Genomic DNA, 23,762 nt, shown 5'->3' with positions numbered 1-23,762 from the left:
TTGGCCCATTTCCTTTATCCAGACCCTGTAGACTCTTCTGCTTTTCAAGTAATTAAGCACTTAAGCTTTGCTAATGGATTTTTATTTGCAGTTCTCACATGTTTTCACTAGCCTGGACTCATGCAGGATGGTCCCCAGCTCTAACAGAGGGATGTGGACCCCCTGGGCAGGGCTGTCCCCCTTCCTGCTGAGCACAGCAGGGCACCGCTGGGACAATGGCAGAGACTGGCACGGTGCTTAATGAGCAGCACAGACCCTGGCACGGGGACACTGGCAGCTTGGGTTTGGTTGTTGTTGGGGGTTTGTTAACCCCACATCTCCACCACCTTTCAAGTGGTAAAGCACCTGAATTAACCAGAGCCAGCTCTGAGAGAGCAGCACGTATGATTTCATGCACTTTTGCCACATGGATGCCTTTCAAGGCCAGCATGGCAAATCTTCTGCAAAGAAAGAAATCTGAGGAGATCACGCTATTCTTGCCTAGAAATCATTTTCCCTTTACAAGATCTTAATAAGAATACTCATGCCCTGTTCTAGTGAAAACAGAAGTAGAATTACAAAGTGAGAAAAGAGCAATTTCCAGGATAGGCACAACTCACAAATTGCAGGAACAGGTCACGATGGACAATCTTCTGGTGTCAGTCCTTTCCAGGTTTCAGACCTCTGCAGAAGCAAGACAGAAGATTCAACAAATTAAAATGTTTATGAATTAAAAAAAAAACCCAAACCATCCCATCCTGGGTACTTCTACTCTTCCCCTTTAAATTTTCCACAGAACAGTGTTTTTTGTAGCTGCCAATTCTGTGACCTTGCTGGAAGTGGCCAAGCCAGAGATCAATTAGTGAGCAGAGAACAGAGGAGCAGCTTTGCCTGCATTGTGCCTGTCCCCTGGGAAGAGCAGCTGTGCTTCAGGGAAGGAGCAGCATAACCCTGGAAGATTGTTATCCAGCAGGAGTGCTAACACAGGTTGGGTACTAATGCAAGATGCACAATGCAGCAGAACTGACAGGAAACTGGAACATCTCCTTTTGCCTTTGACTTGCACATTTTAAATTTTCCAATGATTTAAAAATACTTTAATGTTGCACATAAGAAAACCTTGTTACACAAATGATACCCACAACAAATACATGCTGGCTTCAAACATATAAATTATGAAGCAAGCTCTATAAACCCTCAGGAAACCCCCAGCACCCCCCATTCCATAGGATGAACCACAGAAGAATTTTGAGACGTGACTGTGTTCCACCCCAAACCACAGTGACAGGGGACTGCAGCCCCAGTGCCTGCACTTCCAGGCTCCCCAGCTAAGGGCCCTGAGTGCTGAATGCCCTCAGAACTCAGTTGTGGGGCTGTCCACCAAGGAGACACAACTGCTGACTGACATAGAGCTGTGCTGGGCTGCATGAACTCCAGCTCTTCAGTATTTAAATGAGTGCATAAATATTTCACATAGAACTTAGCCTAAAATAAGCCACCTGCCTGGTTACTACAACGCTACAGCAGCCTGTCTGCTTGCCTGAATTTGCAGGCACCTAAAATGCTGTTTGTGAGACACACTACCCCATAAGGACTCCCAGAAAAAAACTCAGGGATCAATAGTCCTTAAATAAGTAATCAGATGAGCTGAAATAATTTCAGTCATCAAAGAGCAAGCAGGATAAATAAAAAGTCATAACTCTGAACATTTGCATCTAATAGAATTTTTACATTTATTTAAGTTAACTGATAGAAAGGCTGAACACCAAAGCAGGAGGCAGAACTGCTGGTTTTGGGCACCACTGCATTCAGGAAACACCTCACCAGCTTCAGCAAGGGCAGTGTTTGATCCCAAGGGTACAGCTTGGGAGCGTTTTCCAAGTGCCATTGAATTCTGGCTGTGTGTCACAAGGTTTCTGATGAAGTTACAAAACTACTTCATTATAACCAAAATTCTCTTCATAGCAATACTTTTAGACCAGATTTCTGACCACAGTTCAAAGCAAGACAATTACAATTGTTCCCAAGAGTTCTCCACTGTCTGCTGATGAAAATTAGTCTTGGTAAAGGTTTTTAAATTATTATGACTGTACTGCCAGCTGCACTCAAACAAACTGTGATTCAAGTTCTAGGCCTAAGGGTCATCGATTGACACTCAGCCACTGCTTCCATCAAAAAAATACTGATTGCCTAGACAGAAAAAGGTATGGGAAGGAGAAATCATACAGTTCAAAAACCAAAGAGGGAAGGAACCAAAACCACTGAAAACAAAAACTTTTTGTACCAGAAACAGATTGAAAACAGAAAGAAAATTAGCATTTAGGAATGAAAAAGCCTATTCACTGTTGATGCTAAATACAACACCCGTGGAGAGAGAAGCTGGGTTTATTTTTGATAGCAGCATAAACATTAAAGATAAGCCAAAAGCATTTAGAAAATATGGGTGCAGTACAAAGGCTCATGTGATGAAAACTGTTTTGCTTTTAATCTTGACCTGGAAAACCTCTCGTGTGACAGAGCCTCTTTTCAGTGCAGTCACAGTCCTGCCTAGTTGCTCTGCCTATTAGTGATAAAAAGGCCACCCAAGTTGTTTCTACTTTGGAATGATGGCTATTTTTCAATCCTAAACTTCAAAGGAAAAAAACCCACCCTAACACATCTGTCTAAGGACCTGCAGTAAACTCCTGTCATCCCTTATCTGGTCCAATCAGGCTCTTCCCTAAACCAGTAACCCTGACAGCTGTATCACTGTTTTTCTAGAAAGGACATACATATTGACCCAAATATTTATCTACTTGCCACTGATATAAACGAAAATACTTATCTCATATTGATATGAGATCTTATATTGATATGAGATGAACATGTAACATATCCTACCCCCAGATGGGAAAACAGCTGATTTGCAGATTGGTTCAGCATGTCCAGTGACATGTAAGTGCAAACCACACCAACCACAGCCACCAGGAGGGTTAAGCACTCCCAGAATCACATCTCAAATGCGAATTAGAAAGTATAAAGGCTGAAAACAGTGAACTTCTGTGAAGTTCAGTGCAGCTTTGGATGTCTGTTCACACAGTCCAGAGGGTCTCCAGACCACGCTCATCTTTGCAATCCATGCCATCGAACTGCAATGTGGAACATGCTGCCCATGACACTGCCACCCCCCGTGCTCAGGGGCAGCACAGCCCCAGAACCTCCTTCCTGCCCCTTCTCCTGGCACAGCCTGCCCAGCAGAGATGCCCTCAACCGGCTGCAGTCCTCCATTCCCAGGGGCACAACAGGCAAAAGCACTTCCGTTCACAAGAGCAGTGCTGCATCCAGATGATGTATCGACCCCCCATGTTGATATGTCCCGTTATACCATGTTACAGACCAGGAGACTCCCCAGGACCACCTGGGGCCTCACCTTCACTAGAAACTGTAACTCAATGCTCCCTGAAGGTGGCAATATTACTTGTTGCCAGGCCTTCCTACTGTGTCAGTACCCCCATGGAGCCTGGTACTGTCCCTCAGAGCTGTGCCTCCTGCTCTGAGTTTTGTCATGGCCACCAGAAGAAAAGTTTTCCTCGTTCAGCAGCTGTGGGACGGGGTGAGAACACAAGCAGTGCACTGAGGGCAGCACAGTCTGCACGAGAGCTCAGCTGTGTCTCACTGTGCCCTGAACAGAAGCTACAAAAATGGGATTAAAGCCCCCGTGTTCACAAAGGGTTCAGGCACTGCTGACCTGCAGGCTCACTCCAGACAGCTGCCCTTGGGCTGGCTCTGCCCAAACCAAGCCAGTGTGGGATGGCTGTGAGGTGAGGGCTGCCTCACCCTACAGCAATTCACGGGCTGGCTGAAGGAACACTCTGTGCCACGGCTCTGCACAGCTGAGACACATCAAACAAAGAAGGGAAATCAGAAAATTAACAAGTAGAGCAGCACATATTGAGGCATGCACTCTCTTTTTTAACCTAGACCTTTGTTGATTTTAATAATTGATATAAAGTAACAGATGACTCACTAATTGCACTTCTAAATTGTAACCCAACCTGGAATCAATCACACATGGCATAACTTCTGTTCTTATTTGAAGCTAAATCCACCACGGTGCCTGCTGTAGCTTCTCTAATAATTGCATTAGTCATAACCTGAAAGTATTTCCCATTTCCTTGGTTCCAGTTTTGCTTGCTTTTCAAGCTCATCCTCGTCCCTATCGTTAAAAAAATCTCCAAAATGTTTCCCCATGGAGCCTCCTCTGGGGCCAGAAGAGCCCTGTGTGACATTCCATGGTGTGATTCCTCCTCTCCTAGGGTCTGATTTTCCTCTAGCACCATTTTATCTCCTTTGCTCTAGTCTAACAATCATTCAGGATTGTATCAGATATTAGCAAGCCCTGTGTAAAACTCTTGGTAACAAGTTATGTACACAAGTGACTGCCAGATTTACCCAGGTCAGCTTTTGTTTTGCAGCACTAATTCTCGATCTTTAAGTACCCTCTACACTGGATACTTGATTCTCTCATTCTATGCCCGAGATACACCTTAGAATAAAAGTGAATACATATCTTGTAAGCACTTTTCAGAATAAAACTCTTTCCCCTATCATGCCACAGATTAACCATCTAGAAGCCCTGGGCCAAACAGAAATGAAGGCAGAATGAAATGAAACCAATAACAGCTGGGATCAAATGCACACAATCCAAGGAAAATTCCAACACCTGGGAACGATGCAAAGTCAAGTAAGTTCCACTACAAATTCTCCAATTATTTGTTCATTTTAAGTCCTTGTCAAGCTTATGAGACTAATTTCCCACGCAAAGCCAGCTTTTTCTACAAAGATTTTTAAAAGACATGCTCATACAGTTATTTTTTCCAATTCAAAGTCTGTCCTCAGCTATCTGTGCACAAATCCCATTAACTTCAGCTCATGTCTAAAGGCAGAATTCCAAACCCGTGAAGAACTGGGTCACTGGACAATGGTGAGTCTCAAACAGAGATTTCTGAGTTATCACAAGGAAAAGATCCCTCTTCCCTCGGGCACTACGAGAGCATTCCCACTTGTCTGTAAACAATACCAACCACTTGAAATGTGATCGGCTGCATTTCATCCTTGCTCACTTCGGTTTCGGTTTCCCCGTTCCCACCGCTAACAGCCATTTAGTCCTTAATGTGGTACTAAGGTGCCCCCCCAGGGGCTGCCCTTGTGCAGGCAGTGCCCGCCTCGCTCCAGCTTAAAAAGGTACCTGCCAACAGATTTGGAAAGGGTCCCCCTGCTTCTCGGGGGTTATTTGGTGCCCAGGAAAACTGCTTTCATGTGCTGGTCATTTATACCAGCTCCTGACTTGCCTCTCTGCCTTTTATTTAATATTGGTAATCAAAGTTCTTTATCACATCTATCAAACACAGCACAATCTGGCATGAGGTCTACAAGCAGGAAAATCAGTCCAGGAAAAGAAGTCTGTTTTACAAAATAATTCTACATTTAATGTGTCAGTAACCATCAGTGAAATAATAGTCTTCAGCCACCACTCCTGGTCTCCACACTGACATCTCAGATCTGTTTTATTCCATTATAAACACTCTATAGTGCTTAAATCAGACCATCCTGACCTGATCTAGCCAGTAAGGAGACACGAAGAGACAGGACAAGGCACTGTGCAGTATTCAGAATTTAACTGTGAATCCCCTTTCCACACTCACACCTCTCCAGCCTCTGGGACTCCCCCATTTGTCCAAGGGATGCAGGTAACACTCAAGAATACATGATAATGACTCAACTATCTCTGTGAAAAAATCTGTAGGAAACACACATTATTTTCACCATAGTTATATATTCAAAAAAATAATTCTTTCTATAACAGTATTTTGTACCAAGAAAGAGCACAATTATTGTTAATTATTTGAACTTTCATCAAGGTGTCTCTAATTTCATGGTGCTTTTGGCACAATTCAATCCCTATCTCTTATTGACTATACTTAGAGTTATAAATTCAATTTTCTTCCTTTTTATTCCATGAAGCCTAAAGACAGATGTTAACTTTTTTCCAAACCTCAGATGTTCTTTTCCTTGTTAAATTTATATCCTTGTACTGCAGCGCCAAAGCTCTTTCAATCCCCTGTATTCTAAATTAATCCATCAATCCCCTTTCCTCTGTGTTTTTGCCCTTGGCAAATCATTAGCCCAAGGGAGAACTCAACAGAAGAATTCAAGATTTCACTCAGACCACAGCTGAAAACATCTTTCTTTTACCTCTGCCATAACTTCACTACCTGAGGTGCCATCTCTTGCAGGTTTTCCCTCCTCACTACATTTCCAGCTGTGCTGCACAGCCACTCATGTCACAGCTGCCCCTTCCCATCCCACCATCTCTCTCAGCTGCCTTCCTGGGGGCTATATTTGTGCTGTGTTTCTATTTCCTGTAACTAATTTCAAACAAAAACATTCTCATGTGAAGTCCTTGGACAAGTCCTTGATTTCTATCTATTATCTTCTGTCTCTTTTCAAGGCCCACACTGGTATTTTAAGGTCACACAGGAGATTTTGGCTAAACTCATTCGCTGCTTTGAAATTTCTCAGTTCAAGACATGAAAGCAGTAACTGATATTCCTCATATTTGTTTCTCCTTTCAATCCTCAAACACGATGAGATAAAAGTCTGTTACAAAGGCAGAGTTACTCTGACTGTTCAGAACCAGGGTGACACTTCAGCCACAGCCTTGCAAAGGAGTACACAAAACATAAGTTTAATTGGAACGAGCTGGACCTCATGCTGCATGTAAAGTTATTAATGCACACGTGCTTTTCCTCCCACTCTAATGCTGAAATCACTTTCATTTTTGAATGAAAGTTACTGTTTCACTTCAGCACCACAAATCTCCTGATCCTACAGCCTTTGGCCAAAGTTCCCTCACGGGCTGCTTCAACACAGCACGTTGTGTGCTGATTATTTTGGAACAGAGCTCCCCAGTCAGCAGTCTTTCATCTTCACAGCCTATGCAAAATCAGTTTTGAAAGGTGTAAAAAGTGATACCAAACACGACTGCCACGCACCTGAACGGTGAGAGCTGGGTTTGAAAAGGCACTTAACCTGGGAAACCTGGCAGAAATTCTCAAGTACTCGCTTGAACGCATCGGCCATTTGAGTGTGGAAGCACATGGAATGTTGAAGGGACACGAAGTTCTGTAAAGGCTCTAGGGAATGCACACCCAAAGACGAAATAACACACCAGACTCATCCCTTCCTCCTCATACCTAAAGGTTCTGCCTTGCCAGGGCTTCTCTGGAGCCTGATGGGCACCAGTGCTGGGAGCTCCTCAACTCCACAGCCACGTCCTGGGATTGGGAAGAATTATCCCAGGGAGCTGAAAGCTCTCTCGAACCCACCTGTCTTGATTTCTAGAAGAGAAAGATGGAGATCATTGAACCCCACATCCCTTGTGCAGCCCGACCCGCCCGAGTACACCCCAAAGCTGCCTCGATTTTACCCAGCTCAGACAATGGCTGAGGGTTCCACACGGAGCACAACCGCCCACATGGAAACGCTGTTCCTGGGCTCAGCTCGGGAACTCGCTCCTTCTGTGCTTTGGGTTCGACGGCGGGATGCGAAACCCACCGAGGCCGAGCGCGGTGTGAGGGGCCGCGGCCCTGCCCCCCTCACCCCGGCCCCCTCCCCCGGGCGCTGCCCCCGGCCCAGCCCGGGCCCCCTCAGCCGCCGGGCCCCCCAGCCGCCGGGCCCGGGACAGCCGGCGCTGTGGGCACCCACGGCCGAGCCGGTGCCGCCGCCCGGAGCCGCCCGCAGCCGGCCCTGCCCTCACACACCTGCCCGCCCTCTCCCTGCGCTCCCAGCGCCCGCCACGCTCGCGCTACGCCGTTTGCGCAGCGGGCGCCCTCAGGTGCGGCGGCCGCGCTGACGACACTACGGAGAGTCCGTAACACACACCGACCTCTCCGGGGGCTCTGCGCAAGCGGCGCTCCCAGGTGGGGCCCGCGGAGCGCTCGGGGCCGCGGCGGGGGCGGGAGCGCGGGGGGGAGCGGCGGGCGCGGGGGCCGCGGGCCGGGCCGGGCCGCCCTACGGCAGCGTCGCGGGGCCGGGCGGGCCGCGGGCGGGCGCTGCGCCGTTGGCGCAGTTGGCGCGGCCCGTACGCCGGCGGCGCAGGGCGCGCTCAGGTGCAGGGAAGGGGCGGGCGCCGTTGCCCGGCAGCCGCAGCCTATGGGGGCGCGGGGCGCGGTCACGTGCGCAGCCCCGCTCGGCGCTGCGGAGCCGGAGGAGCCGGACGGGGCCGCGCAGCCGGGACGGGGCCGCGCCGGGGCCGGGGGGCAGCGCCGGGGCCGCCGCCGAGCGGGGTGAGGCGGGCGGACGGCGGGGAGGGGTCGGGGCGGCGGGGCGGCCGTGCCCGGGTACCGCTCCTCCCACTGCACCGGGCACTGCGGGCAGCGGGCAAGGGCAGGACGCGGCGCGGGAGCGGGGGGCGCTGCTGCGCGCGGGGGGGCCGGGGGGGCTGCGCGGGGCCGCGCGCGGGGGCGGCGGAGGGGCGAGGGCTCGGCGGCCCCGGGCGCGGGCGGCCCCTCCGCCGGCGGCGGGCGCGTTACCGGTGCGGGGGGGGTTACCTGTACGGGGCGGGTTACCTGTGCGGGGCGCGTTACCTGTCCAGGGGCGCGCACCTGTGTGCGGGGCGCGCTACCTGTGCCGGGCGCGTTACCCGTGCAGGGGCGCGTTACCTGGGGAGGGGGGGGTTGTCACCTGTGCAGGGGCGCGTTAGCTGGGGGGGGTGTTACCTGTGCCGGGCGCGTTACCTGTGCAGGGGCGCGCGGGCGGCGGCGGGGCCGGGGCGCTGTCCCCGGGCGCTGTCCCCGGGCGGTCCCGCCGGCCCCAGGTGTGGTGGGACGGGGATGCTCCGGCACTCCCGCGGTCGGAGCATCCCTCCCGGGCTCCCGGCGTTGGGGACACCCGGCTGTGTTTTGGTTCATGGTTTGTTTGGGGTTTTTTCCTCGTTCATTCCGCGTTCGCCGTGCACTGGGGTTTGGTAATCATTAACCCGCTATTTTTTTCTGGAAGTGAGAGTGTGAAAGGGATGTCCAGGAAGTGACACGCGGGTTACTGAGCAGAGCAGAACTTGAGTTTTGAGTCAAAGTAGAAACATGCATTATCTGGCTAAATGTCTTATTATTTATTTACATGGCTCTGAAAATGGTGCCATATGATTTACAGAAAGAAGAGAGCGAACATTCCAAACAGCTCCTGCACAGGGCATGGCAGAAGAGAAAATTTGTAACATGGGGGTCCTGGATGTGTCTGAATTATTTTTTTCCTTTATCTGTGTCCTATAGTTCATTAACAGTTTTTAGAAGTTTTATCATACTTTGTCCTGGAAACTCATAAATGCTAAGTGTGGTTAAAGCAGAGACAGACTTAAGTGGGGATTCTTGTCAGGAACAGCAGGTATTTCAGATCTCCAGTTCCAAAAAATGTCTGTGAAACTGTACGTTAATTAAAATAGCTGGGCTATTTAACTTAATTTAAAATAGCTGGGTGTTCTAACAAGCATTTGAAGCCTGGCCTTGTAGGGTAAAGACAGAAAATGAAAATAGTTTCTTCCATTCATGCACAATACTTTCGAACATCCTTAGAAAGAACGGAGAAGGAAGGACTGTTTGCAAACCTTGGTCTGGTTTTCTTTGATTTTTAAAGACATGGTAACCATTTCTGAGACCCAAAGGAAGCAGCACTGGAGGCAGAGAGGAAGGAAGGAAGGAAGGAAGGAGGATGGAGCAGTTCTGTCTGTACTTGGAGGGGAGGCCATAAAAACTTTTGGAATGGGAAGGGAGGAAGGCCTGGTGGTGTCTCTGGAGAGGCTGCATTGCTCTATTCCTGCCCGTGCACAAGGCTGTGTCTCACAAAAGTGTTTTCCAAGAATTTAAACAGCCACCTCTTCAATGGGCCATCAGAAAGGTGGAAAAGCTGGGTGTGTTATTTCCTGCCAGTGCAGAGAGGAAGGAGAAATCCATGTCAGCAGACAGGGGCTGGCTGTAGCTCCTACTAAATTCCTGGTCATTTTTAGGAAGTTGGACTTGCCTCTGGAAGTTCTTGGCATGTAGCATTTTCTTCTGAAACTTTCCAATCGGTTTCCTTTGCTTCACGTTGGTGTAGAATGAAGGGAGAGCTGTGGAGAAGAGGGGATAAGGATTGCTAACAGTGAGGGTTTGATGCTTTCAGTTCGCTGTTTCTCAGAATCCCATCACGGATGGTGCCAGTCTGGTGCTGCTTTGGCATTTCTAGTTCAAACAGAATCCTTAGGCTTGCTGATTTTGTTAGTCCTGATTTTATAAAGGAGTTTTATTTGCTTGGGCTGTTCATCCAGCCTAGTTGTTATTGCTGAACTATTGGCAATATTGACATCTCTGCACTAAGGTGATGCTGATGAAGTGCCAGTTCTTGCTCCATGTGGTTGACAGGCTAAATACGGGGTGGAAATCTAGGACTTAATGCCTTGGGGAAGTGGAGAAAGATTCCATCTAGAAATACTTGTGTTGGGGGCTGGAGGAGCCCCAGGGGTAACTCTTAGGAATGGTGCAGAAGAAGTGACCAAATCCAGCCCTGTGGTTTGTCCTGACAGAATTTCAGACGTGACTGATTCCACACCAGAGGTTCAGAAGCAAGAGAACGAAGTAAGCAAATGGAAAGGTACAACAGCAGATGGCATAAGGCTGTGCCAGGCCTAAACATGAGAGAAACAGTTTAAACTCCAGTGGATATGGGGATTTTGGTGACCCTTGTTTCTGACCTGTAAGCAGCTTTTCCATGGATGTTCATTCAGTACATGATGCTTGAGGTCACAGAGCTCTCTTTTGAAGGCCCTCAAAGGCCTGTGGGTGGACTGAGATTTTTTGGGGGGTTTGAACTGTGAAATCTTGTTTGGAAATAAAAAAAAAAATTTAAAAAAACTAGTCAAAGGAGCTGCTTCATGTTGTGAAAAACCTCACTGTAGAATCATAAAAGCTGCAGTTTTTCCACGTTGCTTTGGAAGCAGCTGAACTTTGTAACTTGGCATGTAAATAGAGCTCTTTGAAGCTCCATGGCTGGAAAGAGGGGAGAGGGAAAGGCTCTGGCTGGATAACAAGCTTCTGAGTGTGTAAAAAGCCCCGGTGAGCATGTTTGAGTATTAATACAGAGAACAGGAGTTTGTCCTGGGTTGGGGTGATGCACAGACACCTACAAGGGGCCAAGGTGTGTAAGTGTGAATATGGGAACAGTAGAACTGTGGCAGTTGGTGTATTTTATAGAGTGGGCTGGGTGAGGGGAAGCACGGGGGGCAGGTGAGGGAGAGGTACCTGGGAGGTTTTGGTGGCTGAGGGTCAGTCAGCACCTCCCTGGGCTCCCTTCCAGCTCCTGGGGAGCCTGGATTTACAGTGTCTCTCCCCATGCCAACAGCAGAGCTCAGCATGGCATTTTGGGGTCTGTACCTCATTTTATGGGGTTGGGGGAGGGAGGACTGAGCTAACAACACCCACATGAGGAGCACTTGGCTGCTGTAGTGTCCTGGATTTGCTGTAACCCAGCAGTGTTGGCAAGTGAAGACTGCACTGCTGCTGAGTGTGCTGCAGGGATGAAACCAAAAGGAAAATTCCCGTTTAAAGCAACAGGAAAAACTGATACAGATTGAAAGAGCAGAAAAATTTAAGTCTCGAACCTTTCTGTGGAAAGCAGAGTTTGAGTACGTTTGTTGCACTTGCAGCGTGATTTGATAAACAGAAACTTTGTACTTGATGTTTAAGGAAGCAGAAGCCTGAGCTGCCCTACCTGATATTTGCTGATAATCTTTTGTTAAAAGCAATAATTGATACAAGCTACAAGGCCAGAGACAATATTTTTTCAGTTGTACTTCTGCCCTTCTTGGCACTTGTGTAGTTTTTCCTTCTTATGTGCAAGTTTTTCACGGAGCACTGATGACAGAGAACAGTCCCAGTTCGTGTCTGTTCCAGCTCACAGAGGGACAGTGTTCCCACTGAACTTCTCTGAAAACCTCAATTCATGTCCCTTAACAAAAAACCTGCACAGGAATCCTTATGAATTATAGGAGTGAGTAAACATGTTGCTCTTTGGATTTTTGGGCTTTATTCCGTAGCTAAATTACCTTCTGTTCCCGGTGGTCTCCCTGTAAACCACCATGGAATGGGAGAGGACAGAGAATCCTCGGGCTGTGTTGGGCTGTTGCCTTGCTCACAGTTCTCCTTTGCAAAGCCCATCCTGACATTTCCCGGGCAGAGCTGGACTGTGGCCGAGGTGCTGTGGGGGAGAACAAACCCGGGGTATGTCATTTGTTCTGCTCTTGGGGAAGGGATGTAAAGCACAGTCCTTTTCTGTCCCTCTGCTGAACCCAAGATCTCTGGGACTAATCCAAGGGGGGATTTTCTGGGCCACCTGCACATTTGCCCATTGGCTTCTCTAGGGAAGGCCAGGGATTAATTCATGTCCTTGTTTTACACTGTTGGTTTTTCTAGAACTATGCACAACTTCGTAGCTCTTGGAGTAAAATACTGTCGTAACGTGCTGGCAAATTAAAGGTGTAAATGGATGTTGAAGAGGAATAATCTGATGAAATCCATTTTAGGGGATCTCTTGGATTGTGGAAACTGAAGTGATCCTGCCACATGGGTTGATTTACATTAGTTCCCTTATGTTGTGGTTTGGCATGGTGTTTAAGAGCCTTAAGATGCTGCTGGTGATTGACATAACAAAATGTAAATTATATGCTGTTTTCCTAAGGTCTAATTTATCTGTCGTAAGGTTTGTGTACCAATAGTACTGAGCTCTTCTCACAGTAATGTTTCTCTTTCATGTAATGCCTACGTAGGGGAATTAAATTACTCTTAATTGTATGCTGAAAAAGAAAATAAACTTGGGGTATGTATGGCTATCCCAGTAAATTAAATTTTGCTGCTTCTTGTTCTTTTTGTGCATTTACTTTGACTGTATTGAAAGATTAAATGTTTGAATATCTGGTTGGGAAGAACATTCTTTCTCGTGGGTAGCCACGAGATGTCACAGAACTTGAAGAAATATTATAAACCAGAGCTGATTAAGATTTTAGACCTTAAACTCTGAAGTGAAATAGTGATTGAGGCAGAACTTGGCACTTGGCTTGGCAGTAAATTAATTCAATGGTGAGAAACTGGTGCTGCCTCACAGAAATTGCCCCCCAGTAGGAGCAGAAAAGGGCAGGTTGAGTTTAGGGCCTTTCCTTCTCTCTTTTCCCTCTGATTCTTGGGAGGGGAGACACTTTCACTGAACACATTCCTTGACTTGTCACACAGCAGCCTGGAGTGCTGGCACAGCGTCTCAAGTGTTGGGCCCTCAGGAGTCTTTAGTGTTCCCTGAGACACAGGGATGATGTTCCATGGGGAGATGTTTCTCCTGAGCTATTGGCCTGGGTTGAGAATGACCCCAAACAAAATCTTCCCTAATCCCAGTTCTCAGCTGGCAGCACCTGCCTTCTGGAAAGGCACCAAGAGCCCCCAGGTGTGTGGGAGGCCACAAATAGGCTGTGCCAAAACTGGCCCTGCACAGGCTGAGGGGGCTGAGACTGCCAGTAGGGTCTTCCTGGGCATCCAGCGCTCCGAGTGCTTCCAGTGAGAGTTTGCCAAGAAATGGCTTCACCTGGTTCCAGTGGTACTGTGGAACCAATTCACCTTTTTCAGTCTGTATTTGAAAGGGCTCCTGTAACAGTGGATTGTGGTAAGTCATGGAGGAAGCATAAAAATTTTCATTACTTACTGCAGGCTTTGTTTTTTGTTATGGTGCAGCAGCCACTGTTACCAATTTAACCCTTTCCATAAACATGATCTCTCTCCATAAAGAGTGTGTACCAGAGTCATCAAGGAAACGAGCCACCATGCTGCACTCCACTGAATTTCATTGTCTAATATTATTGAAGTAGGGGATGTTTTAAGCTTGCCAGCTGGCATATGCCTGACTAAAGGAGGTGTTTGATTTAAAAGGTCTTTTTACAGCCTGCTTAGCAAGACAGGGACCAAACACATCACCTGGAGACTGGGTGAAAGCCTATGGTTAGGACAGTACAAATAGGCCCATTCAAAAAACCAGTTACAGCTCATATTAAAAAAGAAAATCAGGAGCATTTGAGGTGCCTGCCCCATGGCTCTCAGTGTCAGCTGGTGCTGTGTTTCTGACAGAGCAGCAGCGTGATCACCTGGTGTGGGTTGGATCCATGGACTGGGCTGTGCAGGTTTTCATTAAGCACAACAACTGACACGTTATCAGTGGATCTGCTGAGTAACTGTGTGTTAACATCTGATCAGTTTTGAAGTTGAATGCACAGAACAGCTGTTTATGTGTTAATTCTCTGGCCACGTGGGGAGAGGTGGCCGTGGCCCAACCTGCCTGGCTGGTTTTTCCAGCCGAGGAGGCTCTGTGATGTTCTGGTAGGTGTGTGACTGATGCTCAGTCTGGGTGAAGACATCCATTTTCCAGTTTGAAGTAGAAAAATCAGTCATTTATTCCTGTTTTTTGATAAATTTGTGCTGAAGGGGCAGCTCTTTGCATATGGCAACTTGCTCTTTTTCTCTGCATCTGGGGGCTGTAGTTTGCTCCCTGACCCTCCATGCACTTAGTGCCTTTCTACTTTTCCTTCTCTGCTCTGCCTGATTGCTGTATGTCTAAGGTGACAATTTGGGGATATGGAAAGGACTCTGGAATAGAAAGGGCAGCTGTAGGTGCACAGCCTGTGACTTCAGGGAGTGAAATACCAGAGAATACACACAGCCACTGGAAAGCTGTGGTGTGACAGGACAAGGAGAGAACATGGATCTCCAAGCAGGCCATTTGAAGGGATTGCAAGGAATCCATAAAGCACAATATGGAAGACTATAACGTGCTTGTAGAGAAAACTGAGGAACAGAAGGTACCCATGAAAATGTGGGAAGTGTTTAGCCCCATAACACCGTATATTGTGGCAGTTGTGCACCCCAGGGCCACACCTGGACTAATTTAGAGTAAATTAGAAAGAGACATTTCAGGTTGGGCTGTACTTTACACTGGATTCCAGAAACCTGACTGGCTAATTTTTCTTTGTATATAAAGACAGGAAAGATGTGCTTAGGTGGGGTCTTCTGCTAATGGGCAACACTTTAGATGAATGTTACTTATTATGTAACTCCTCACCCTGAAAGAGAAACAAAGAGAAAGAAGAATTTGTATGGCCTCAGTTCTTGGCTTCTGCAGTTGCTTTGCTGAACAATAAGTACAGTGAGAACTGGAGATTTTTTTTTCCCTTAAGTAAACCAGGCTGAAATCCTACCTGAGAACCTATTGGAGCTGCTGCCTGGACTCTCTCCTTCACTGGAGTGAAGGAGCTTGGGCTCATCTTATTTGCTTCAAAGACCTTTGCTAAACTGAGAAATGAGATCCCAGATGTAATCTCAGGTATCTGCTGGAATTTGTAAATGCACAGATATACAGATTCAGAACATATGGATTTCTACTCCTCTTCTACTTCCAATCCCAATCTCTTCCCCTTTGCTCTTTAGCTGGTTTAGCTCAGCATGAAATGAGAGGAAAACATAAATGCTCAAGGCCTGATTTCTCCCCACCTCTGCTTTGAAGGACCTCTTTTCCATGTCAGAGACTCTTATGATTGTCATCTTTCCAGAGAGCTGAAGCTGTTTGGTGAGCAGTTATTCAGTGTCCTAATGCTTCATGATCTCTTGATTCCATGTCTGGATAATTGGACTTGGCAAACAGATTAGGGCTTCTTTGGTTACCCAGTCATGCTGTCCAAGTCTTCAGTCATACAGAGACTTAATCTGTTCCTTTAAAGTGATCAGCTGTGCCATTTGGGTGACCTTAAAGAGCAGCACCAGCCTTGAAATGCGGTGCTGCCTACAGGGGTAACGGGGATGGGGCGTCCAGGAGAACTGGGAGCATTCCTTCCAAAACTGGAAACTCCTAAAAAGCCCAGTGGGTAAAACACTTCAACACCAGGCACTGAGCAACTCTGTGATTAACCTGCAAGTATTGATTAGGGGAGCATTTGGCCCCTTTTCAGGTTCCGCCGCTGATTTACCGCACAATTTAATTTCTTTGTGTCTGACGTTCCCCTATAAAGACCTGAAATATTTCTCCATCTTAGAAAACCTGTTATTTTAAAACCAGTGATAACTGTACTCCAGTAAATATGGTGACAAGTGTTCTAGAAAAGCCAGGAAGAAAGGCAAATACTGGGAAAGGGGGGGAGACAAAACTGATAACTTCTCTGCTTCTGGTGGGTGAGGGTGAAATTGGTGACTGCCAAAAATATGAGCTCAGAGAAGTAGCTTGTTCTGCTCTGAGCCCACATCTGTACACACCTCCTCATCTCTACAGATGGCCAGGAGGCTGGAGAGAGAACACAGTTGTCTAAATTTGTGTAAGAGAAAAGAATCATGACTCCCACCTTGGAGCCGCTTAAGAACCTCCTGTAACCGGGGTATTTTCAACAATTTAAAAATTTTGGTTGACTTTTTAGTCTTAGCAGATTATGTGGAACCTGACATTGTGCATAGTTGCTAAATAAGTGACATTTTAATATTAATTTGTATTAAAAGATGGTTGTCTGGAACTGTACTGTTTATTCCTTCAAAATCAGCCTGCTAAGGAATAAATTTGATCCAGAAGTCATCTTTGCATGCTGATGCTTTAACAAGTTATAAGACACTTTTCCACTTTAGATTTCATAGTACTTCACGTTTTAGAAATAACTGTCACAATAGTGATGGTGCTATCTGAAACAATCATGATAAAAGGCACAAAGATAAAAACAAAATATGTTTGCCTTTATGTTTCTTCTCTACTACCATTAGTGTGGGAATGAGATTCTTTTCCACTATTTTCATGCAGTCTGCTTTATCTTTTGAGGGAATTCAGTCATTTTCCTTTTGTTAGCCCAGGAGATAGAGGATATTGTTTGAAGCAGGTAGCTGGGAGTCAGTATTATATAAGTAGTGAACTCTTGACCAAAAATCTGGTTTTGTGGATGTGGCCTCATGTAATAAACCAATAAAAAGAGCAGTTTAGGAAGTGCATCTTTGCCAGGTCTCTGCTCTTTGCAGAGGGGTTGAATACTGAATGTCCCTGAGCTGGGACTGTACATGTTGCTCCCCTCCACCCGGAACACTGATGAGCCTGAAACTGGAAACTTCCTGACCCTTCTAAAAACAAACAAGCAGTGTTGTTTAACTTCTTGCTGTGGGTCAGGAGCCTGAGCTTCGTGCCAAGTTTGTGTGAAACAAAGTAAAAGTGCAGAGTTAAGGAAAAACTCGTGCAAAAGGGTGTTTATGTGGAACTGATGAAGTTTACGTGGAACTGTTGAGAATCTACAGCAGATTCTTAAAAGGGTAATGAGAGATGTCCTGCCCCAAACATCCTTGAGTGAGTGACAGTTCTTAGTTGAGACACTTACCAAGTGCATAGGTGCAGTATTTTGCTCCTTAATATGGCCTCTGCACATCAGTGTTGAAGTCACCCCGTTACAAATGGCTCTGCTCTTTCTGTGCAGTTGGGTGGTAACCAGCCTCTGTTTTGGTTCCTGTTGAGATGCTTCCAAGGGTGCTTTTAGTGGTGCAGCACGAGCACAGGGCCATTGTCATAACAGCATTCCACCCTCCCTGAGGAGTTGCAGCAGCCCCACACACGGAGGGATGAGGACACTCATCCTTCCAGCACCGTGTCTACAAAACTCTCTCTCATGCCCGTGTCAAATTCCATGAAATTCTGAAGAGGAGCAAGTGTACTGAAAGGACATTAAGGGTAAAGAGGATTCAGAAGCGTTTGCAGAGGAATGGGCAAGTAGAGAGTGGAGCTCAGCTGGTTGGGATCAATGGACTGCCCAGGGAGGTGGAGGCAGTCCAGGTGAAACTGTGACAGGTTCCTTCGGAGTATCCATTTCCTGACGCTTCTGCAGTTACTGCAGGCTCGGAGTATCACTGAACTGGTGCTTCTGCAGTTGCTGTAGAAACTGTTGGCTCAGGCTGTCTCCTTGCAGCTCCTTCAGAGGAAGGGCTGCTTGGGGAGAGCCTGGCTGGCCATGGACTCACTGCTCCCTTTGCCATTTCCCTCACCCTGTGAGCTGTAATCTGTATTTTAATACAAATCCCTTGGCCAGTGTCTTTGCTTTTGCTTATAAATGTCTGAGCTGTACGTGGCACTCGCAGTAAGGAGTCCTCTTGTGCCAGAGGAACAAGGACTGGCTTTCTGTTTGTGCTGGGCACCAGTCACTTGCAGTAGTTTTAGTGCCAGTTTTAGCAGGTGCACCTTGGCTCAATGAGCTCCCTTTGCCCTCATCACACAGCACAGTAGCAAGTCTCATGCACAGCCTATAGAAAACTGAATTCTGGCAGAGAGCTGAGGAGTACAGGATTTACTGTACTTCCCCTCTTTCCTTTTCCCTGCTCTGCTTTCATTATTTGTGCTCCTCTTGTGTTGCAGTTGGTGATTGTTGTGGGTCCTTTCCAGCTGAAAATACTCTAACAAACTTTGAAAAATCTCCTGAAAAGATCTAGGATCAAAGCAGCCATCCTGAATGAACTCCCAGGACTTATAAACTGCTGTTGGATGGCTGGAGCTTAGTGTGGAGCAGACTGAAGAGACCTTGTTTGAGGGGTGTCATTGGGGTTCAGGCACGTGCACTCCTGGTCATCTGGGAGTTCCCAGTGTCTCTTCTGATTTGTAAGAAAGATGCTCTCAGACCCTCTATCCTTTCCATTTGGTTTTGGGTGTTTTAGGTGGCCATGTAGTATGTAGTGTGAAGGCTGGGGAGGTTGACGGGTTAATTTGTTTGTTTTTTAAGAGAGAGAAAGAGAGAGAGAGAGAGAGAAGAATGAACTCCCTTATCCTCCACAGCCTCTTCCTATGTCTCTTAAAGCTCTAGAAAAACCAAGTGGCAAAGGCAGCTGCCTGTGGTTTTCTTCCTTCAAAGCCAAACCATATGGTGGAATTTGGTGTGCAGAGTGAGATGCTCAGTGCTGAGGAGCTGCTTTACAGAGCAGGGCTGCAAAGCTTCCCCTTACCTTGCAGAAAGGCTTGGGTCCCTTGCTGGTGTCCTGCAATGTTCTTCTTGTCCTTCCTGGCTCCTGTTCTTCCCGAGAACAGACTGTGTGTGTTCTGCTGCCTGACAGAAGAGGGGCTCCATTGTCCTCTCTGGAAAAAAAAAACAAGGTTCCTGAGCCCACGTCAGTTTGACTTTGAAAAGAGCAGAGTGCTCAAAAAATGTGATGCCTGAAAAGAGGACACATTGTGAATTAGATTCCAGAGTTTAACCAGCCCATATTCAGATATTGAATTGCTAATTTGAATCTCATGAATGCACAGGTGATTGGTGTGAAGGTTCCCTGTGACAGTTTGCCAGGCTGACCTGTGGGAAGGGCTGTGTCCTGCAACAGAGGGGGAATAGCAAAAGCAGCCAGGAATGCAGTGTCTGCTCAAATGAAACTAATGAAGCCTGAGGAAAGGGTGGAAAGCTGAAAAGGGGGGAGAGGATGCTTGGTGTATGTAGTAAATGACAAACTGCTCTTCCAAGTCCTGCCACTGCTTTACTGGGGCATTGGGACAGTCACTCGGGGTCTCTGCTAAATGCAAAGAGTGTAACATTTACACCTACCACAGCTATTGCAGAGTGATGTTTGAAGTGGTGTGGAATTCTTGTGTGTGTACCTAAGGGCTGATTTTGGTTGTTTTGCCAATAAAAGCATGTTGGGACTTGCTACTGTAATCAAAATGGAAGAGACTGATGGAATGTCTCTGTCAGTTGTCTGAAATCATGTGTTCAAAGGCATGATGTTTTTTCCCTAAGCTTTGCAGAGTAACAGGACAGATCATGATTGGATTGCACAAGACACATGCTGGGTCAGTTTAAAGTCTGCCAAGTTGTAATTTGCAATTTCTCGAAAATTTAGAGCAGAAACATCTGAGTGCCTGCAGAAATCATCATTCTAAATTTAACTTCTGGATTTTGTCTCTGTGAAGCATGAAAGTGCCTGGTAGTATTTGTCCACTGAATTTCAGGGACAGCCTTTGCCTGTGTTGACAGTTCTGCACTGGTGGTTCTGCTGTTCTGTGAGTTCTCAATGCTTTAGAGCAAAATGCTCAATGAAAAAGTCTTAGCTAGGTTTAATTACTTTTTGTTTCCCTAAAAACAAGCAACAAGCCTTTTCCAGAATGTTCTTTCATGTTGTTTTATTTCTTTAGTGTATTTCTGCAGTCAGTTAATGATGAGCTAACTTTTAGAGGCCAGTAAGAACCTTTTCTGAACGTCCTGTTGGAGCAAGTGTAGGAGTCTGCAAATGTCACTGGGAAGGCCCAATACAGAGAGTTTTGTTTCCACAACAGAGGAGCTGTGCAAAGAGAAGAACTCATAAACCAGCAGAACCAAGTGCTCTTTCAGTGCACAAAGCATTTATGGATTTTTTTAAAGAAGAATTTTTCTCATTAACACAAAATTTTCAGGTTATAGAGTTGAATTTTGGTTGAACTGTGGAATAAGCTATATTAGTGGCATTATAACCTGACATTCTTAGGCTACTAAAAGTATAGTTTTAGACTGAAAACCAGGCAGGTTCTTTGCACTGACAAGAGAGTTCAGTGATCGTGTCCCGTTGGTGGTGGTGATGGTGTTGACATGGACACAGATTTCCATAGGCAGCTAAACAGGCAATAAAACATTTACACTCTAACCTCATTTCCTCATAACTTCTCCCTGAGGGATGAAAGGGTTTCTCTCCCCCTGCCCACCCGAGGAGAACACCCTCAGTCTGTGGCAGCTGGTTTCTGACCCCGGGTTTGGTCCTGCCCTCTGCATTGGGGCCGTGTGCTCTCCCACCCTGACAGGTTGTGGCTTCCCAGGTTCAACTTCTTTAGAGAAGCAGGAGAACCCCCATCAGTGTTGCTGTGAGGAACAGCAGCTTTCCCGTTATCAGGGGAACTGAAGTGGCCAGACACAAACTGCAGTTAATGGCCCAAAATAAACCAACCTGGATTGTTTTTCTCCAGTCTTTCCCCTGACAGTAATTTCAAGTGTTACTTTTAGCGACTCCAGTGTATGAAGGGAGCTTTGGGGAGAGAGTTGTGTTGCTGTGAATTGATCTCCCTGCCAAGCTGAGAGCTGAATGCTGCTCCTGACTGTCAGGCTGTTTGCTCCCTGGGGTCTGCCCCCGTTCCTGGGGGCTGTGCACCCCCTCACACCCCGGGGGTGTTTTCCCCTCCCCACACTCACGGAACAGCAGGGTCCTGTGGCTCATGTGTTGCCTCCAGGATGCTCATGTGGATCTTCTTTTGCTGCTCAGAGATTTGTTGCTTGATGTTGACAGGAGGGCAAGGTCTGACGCTGGGGACTCGATCCCAAGGAGATGGTGGGGAATGCAGAGGCTGAGGGAGCTTCTTTAACAAAGGAAGAGCTGGAAGTGTCTTTGCTGCTGTTCCAAGTGACACACTGGAGATTACATTATCTATAAAGAGAAATTAAACTAATTCACAGCTCTATAGGAAATGTGAAGAGGCCAAAGCAGCAAAGCTATGTCCATGATCTTCAAAATGCCATCCAGCTGGGATTGGCACATTTATTCTTCCCCCTCCCCCCCAGATTTTATTTGAAATTTGAAAGATAAGAAAAGATTAAGTGTAACTTTTCAAGTTCAGGAACACTTACTTGGCACAGTTGTGTTCTCCAAAGATACTGGAGAATACAGTGCTACAGACACCCAATTTTGCTAAATTTTTAAATTTCAATATCCTATTAAAAATAAGCAAGCAAAAAAAGTCATTACTCGGGATGTTCCTAAGGGTAAGAATGACAGATATAACTTAGACCGAGAAATTAATTTTGCAGCCTGGCTTGTGGTCTTCAAACTGAGCATTTCTACCACTGATGGTCCCTGCTGAAGTTCCTTTTTTTCCGTTCCCAACCCCGTCCTGTGCCGTGCGAACTGGAGAGAGGAATAATAGATGAGTTTTTCAAGTGAAGTTGGCAGATCTGACAGCACAGGCGTGCACTGGAGATCTGCTGAGGCAAGAGGATGCTGGACTGAGCCCATTTAAAATATTTTTAGACTCAATAGTTTTCCAGGGCAATAGGACTTTTGTTTTTAGTTATGAATTTTGTAAATCTCTAAATATGTCTGTGGCTCTTTTTCTTCGTCTTGCCCAAGCCGGGACTTCCCACTACAAAGTCTTGTCCAAGACAAATAACCTGGGTCACAAATGTGAGGCTGACAGTTCCTCCTCTGCCATCTCACACGCTGGTGTGTGCTGTGTTTTGCTTTGATGGATATTGTTGCTACCTTTCATGCCTAAATAACCTAATTCAAATCTTTTGGTAGGGTTATCGTGCCTTTGAAGTAAATAATTGTGTTGTGAGGCTGCAAATGGATGGCAGGCAGGGTGCCCTTCCCTAGAGAGACCCCCCTTCTCTGCCATCGTGGGGCTTGTGCTGTGTTTGGAGAAGGTTTCAAAAGAGCCACTTCTGTTCCCCAAGCAGCCCCAGATCGTAGTTACAGATTCTGTTTCAGACCTTTCTGTGCCATTACATGTTGTGACGTTGAATCAAACTTCAAAAAACATGGTTGGATGGGCAAGAGATGGCAAGAAAAACCACTTAAAACCTTCAGCTTTTAGTAACCCTGAACCTTTGACAACGTGTTCGTTGACAAAACAGCCAATTAGTCAGGAAGTGAAAAATTACCCTGAACTTGTTTGGGAGTCACAGTGGAACCAAAACATGGGAAAAGTCTGATGGAGAATGTGTACTGCCTGGGAGCACAAGAGCTTTTTGCACAGTACTCACAGAGTCTAGTGGTCTTCCCTTCCAAATCCTTTTAAATCCTCTCTCTTTAATTAAAAAAAAAAAGAAGTCACTGAGGCAGCAAGACAGACATACTAGAAAATGCATTTCAGTGGAGAGTCATGAATGTTTAAAGTGGCTGAAGGCAGCCGGGCACAGCAGCCAGTGTGGGTTTGCAGTACTGAAAACAGTGTCTGTATATATTGATGTTGGGGAAGAAATCTTGGGGAGAAACTTGTTTAAATTTCACTGTCGAGGGCTGCTGAAATTTTAGTCAGAGCATTTGTTCTCAAAAAGGTCTTAATGCTTTGAAACTGAAACCTCATGTAAACACTGGGGACACGTGACTCTCAAAGACCTATTTGCATTGTGTCATTTGTAAGAATTACTCAATTTGTTTTATTTACAAGCAGAGGCTTAGGATCCATGTTGCCTTTCTCTGCCGTCTCCCTAATTCCCGGGCTGTGCATTAGCCTGAGCTGCAGAGCAGGGACCAGCTGGGAGAGCCAACGTGCTTGGCTCTGCCTCATGGACTGAGGAAAAGTGCAGCCACCAAAACAAGCAGGGCCAGTGCTCCTGCAGGACAGTGTCTTCTCCAGTCTCCTTCTTTACATTTTGCTTATTGCCACCCTGGGGGCTGCCGTGACTCCCAGCCTGTCCCACGTGGTGCCCGTGGCCTCATGGAGCCGTAGAAGCCCCTGTTGGTGGCAGTGGCCCCTCGCTGGCTGTTCCCTCACCCAGCCCTGCTGGGCTGCAGCTCAGGTCCACCTGCAGTATCCCATATTCTATGGGATATGAATCACAGCAGCAAGGAAACTGGGGCACTGCAGCTATTCTGGTGGAGCCAAAGGGTGCCGGGGAAGGAATGTCCCTGTTCTTGGTCTCTTGGACGCTGTGGCTGCTTCCCATGGTGGTTGTGGAGCAGCGGGAGCCTGGCAGGTAAGGCAGTGGACACCAGTGCCAGGGATGTGGGGAG

General features: G+C 46.9%; 1 protein-coding gene and 1 long non-coding RNA gene across 13 annotated transcripts in view; one reads left to right on the top strand and one right to left on the bottom strand.

Moving 5' to 3' along the window:
• The first annotated feature begins 7,868 nt into the window (after nucleotides 1-7,868).
• Nucleotides 7,869-23,762, top strand: part of LOC113998543 (spermatid perinuclear RNA binding protein) — a 59,269-nt gene continuing 43,375 nt past the window's right edge. For 8 of the 9 annotated variants that reach the window (XR_005563602.1, XM_039381537.1, XM_027741387.2 and 5 more), the window contains exon 1: nucleotides 8,267-8,306. The gene's annotated coding sequence lies outside the window, so the exon portion shown is untranslated. Of the gene's footprint in view, nucleotides 7,941-8,266; nucleotides 8,307-23,762 lie in introns of those variants that run through there. The other variant, XM_039381492.1, reaches the window with a different exon arrangement.
• Nucleotides 9,107-23,762, bottom strand: part of LOC113998547 — a 63,745-nt gene continuing 49,089 nt past the window's right edge. For 2 of the 4 annotated variants that reach the window (XR_005563737.1, XR_005563749.1), the window contains exons 7-10: nucleotides 21,817-21,932; nucleotides 21,224-21,455; nucleotides 19,023-19,152; nucleotides 9,107-12,246 (exon numbers count right to left, since the gene is read on the bottom strand). This is a non-coding gene — a long non-coding RNA (uncharacterized LOC113998547). The remainder of the gene's footprint in view (nucleotides 12,247-19,022; nucleotides 19,153-21,223; nucleotides 21,456-21,816; nucleotides 21,933-23,762) is intronic. The other 2 variants (XR_005563751.1, XR_005563743.1) reach the window with 2 other exon arrangements.

Source organism: Pipra filicauda, unplaced genomic scaffold (assembly GCF_003945595.2).
Source record: "Pipra filicauda isolate LSUMZ 115617 unplaced genomic scaffold, ASM394559v2 scaffold100_size2392355_pilon, whole genome shotgun sequence".
In the NCBI taxonomy this organism is placed as follows: domain Eukaryota; kingdom Metazoa; phylum Chordata; class Aves; order Passeriformes; family Pipridae; genus Pipra; species Pipra filicauda.
This window is presented reverse-complemented; position numbering and strand designations above follow the sequence as displayed.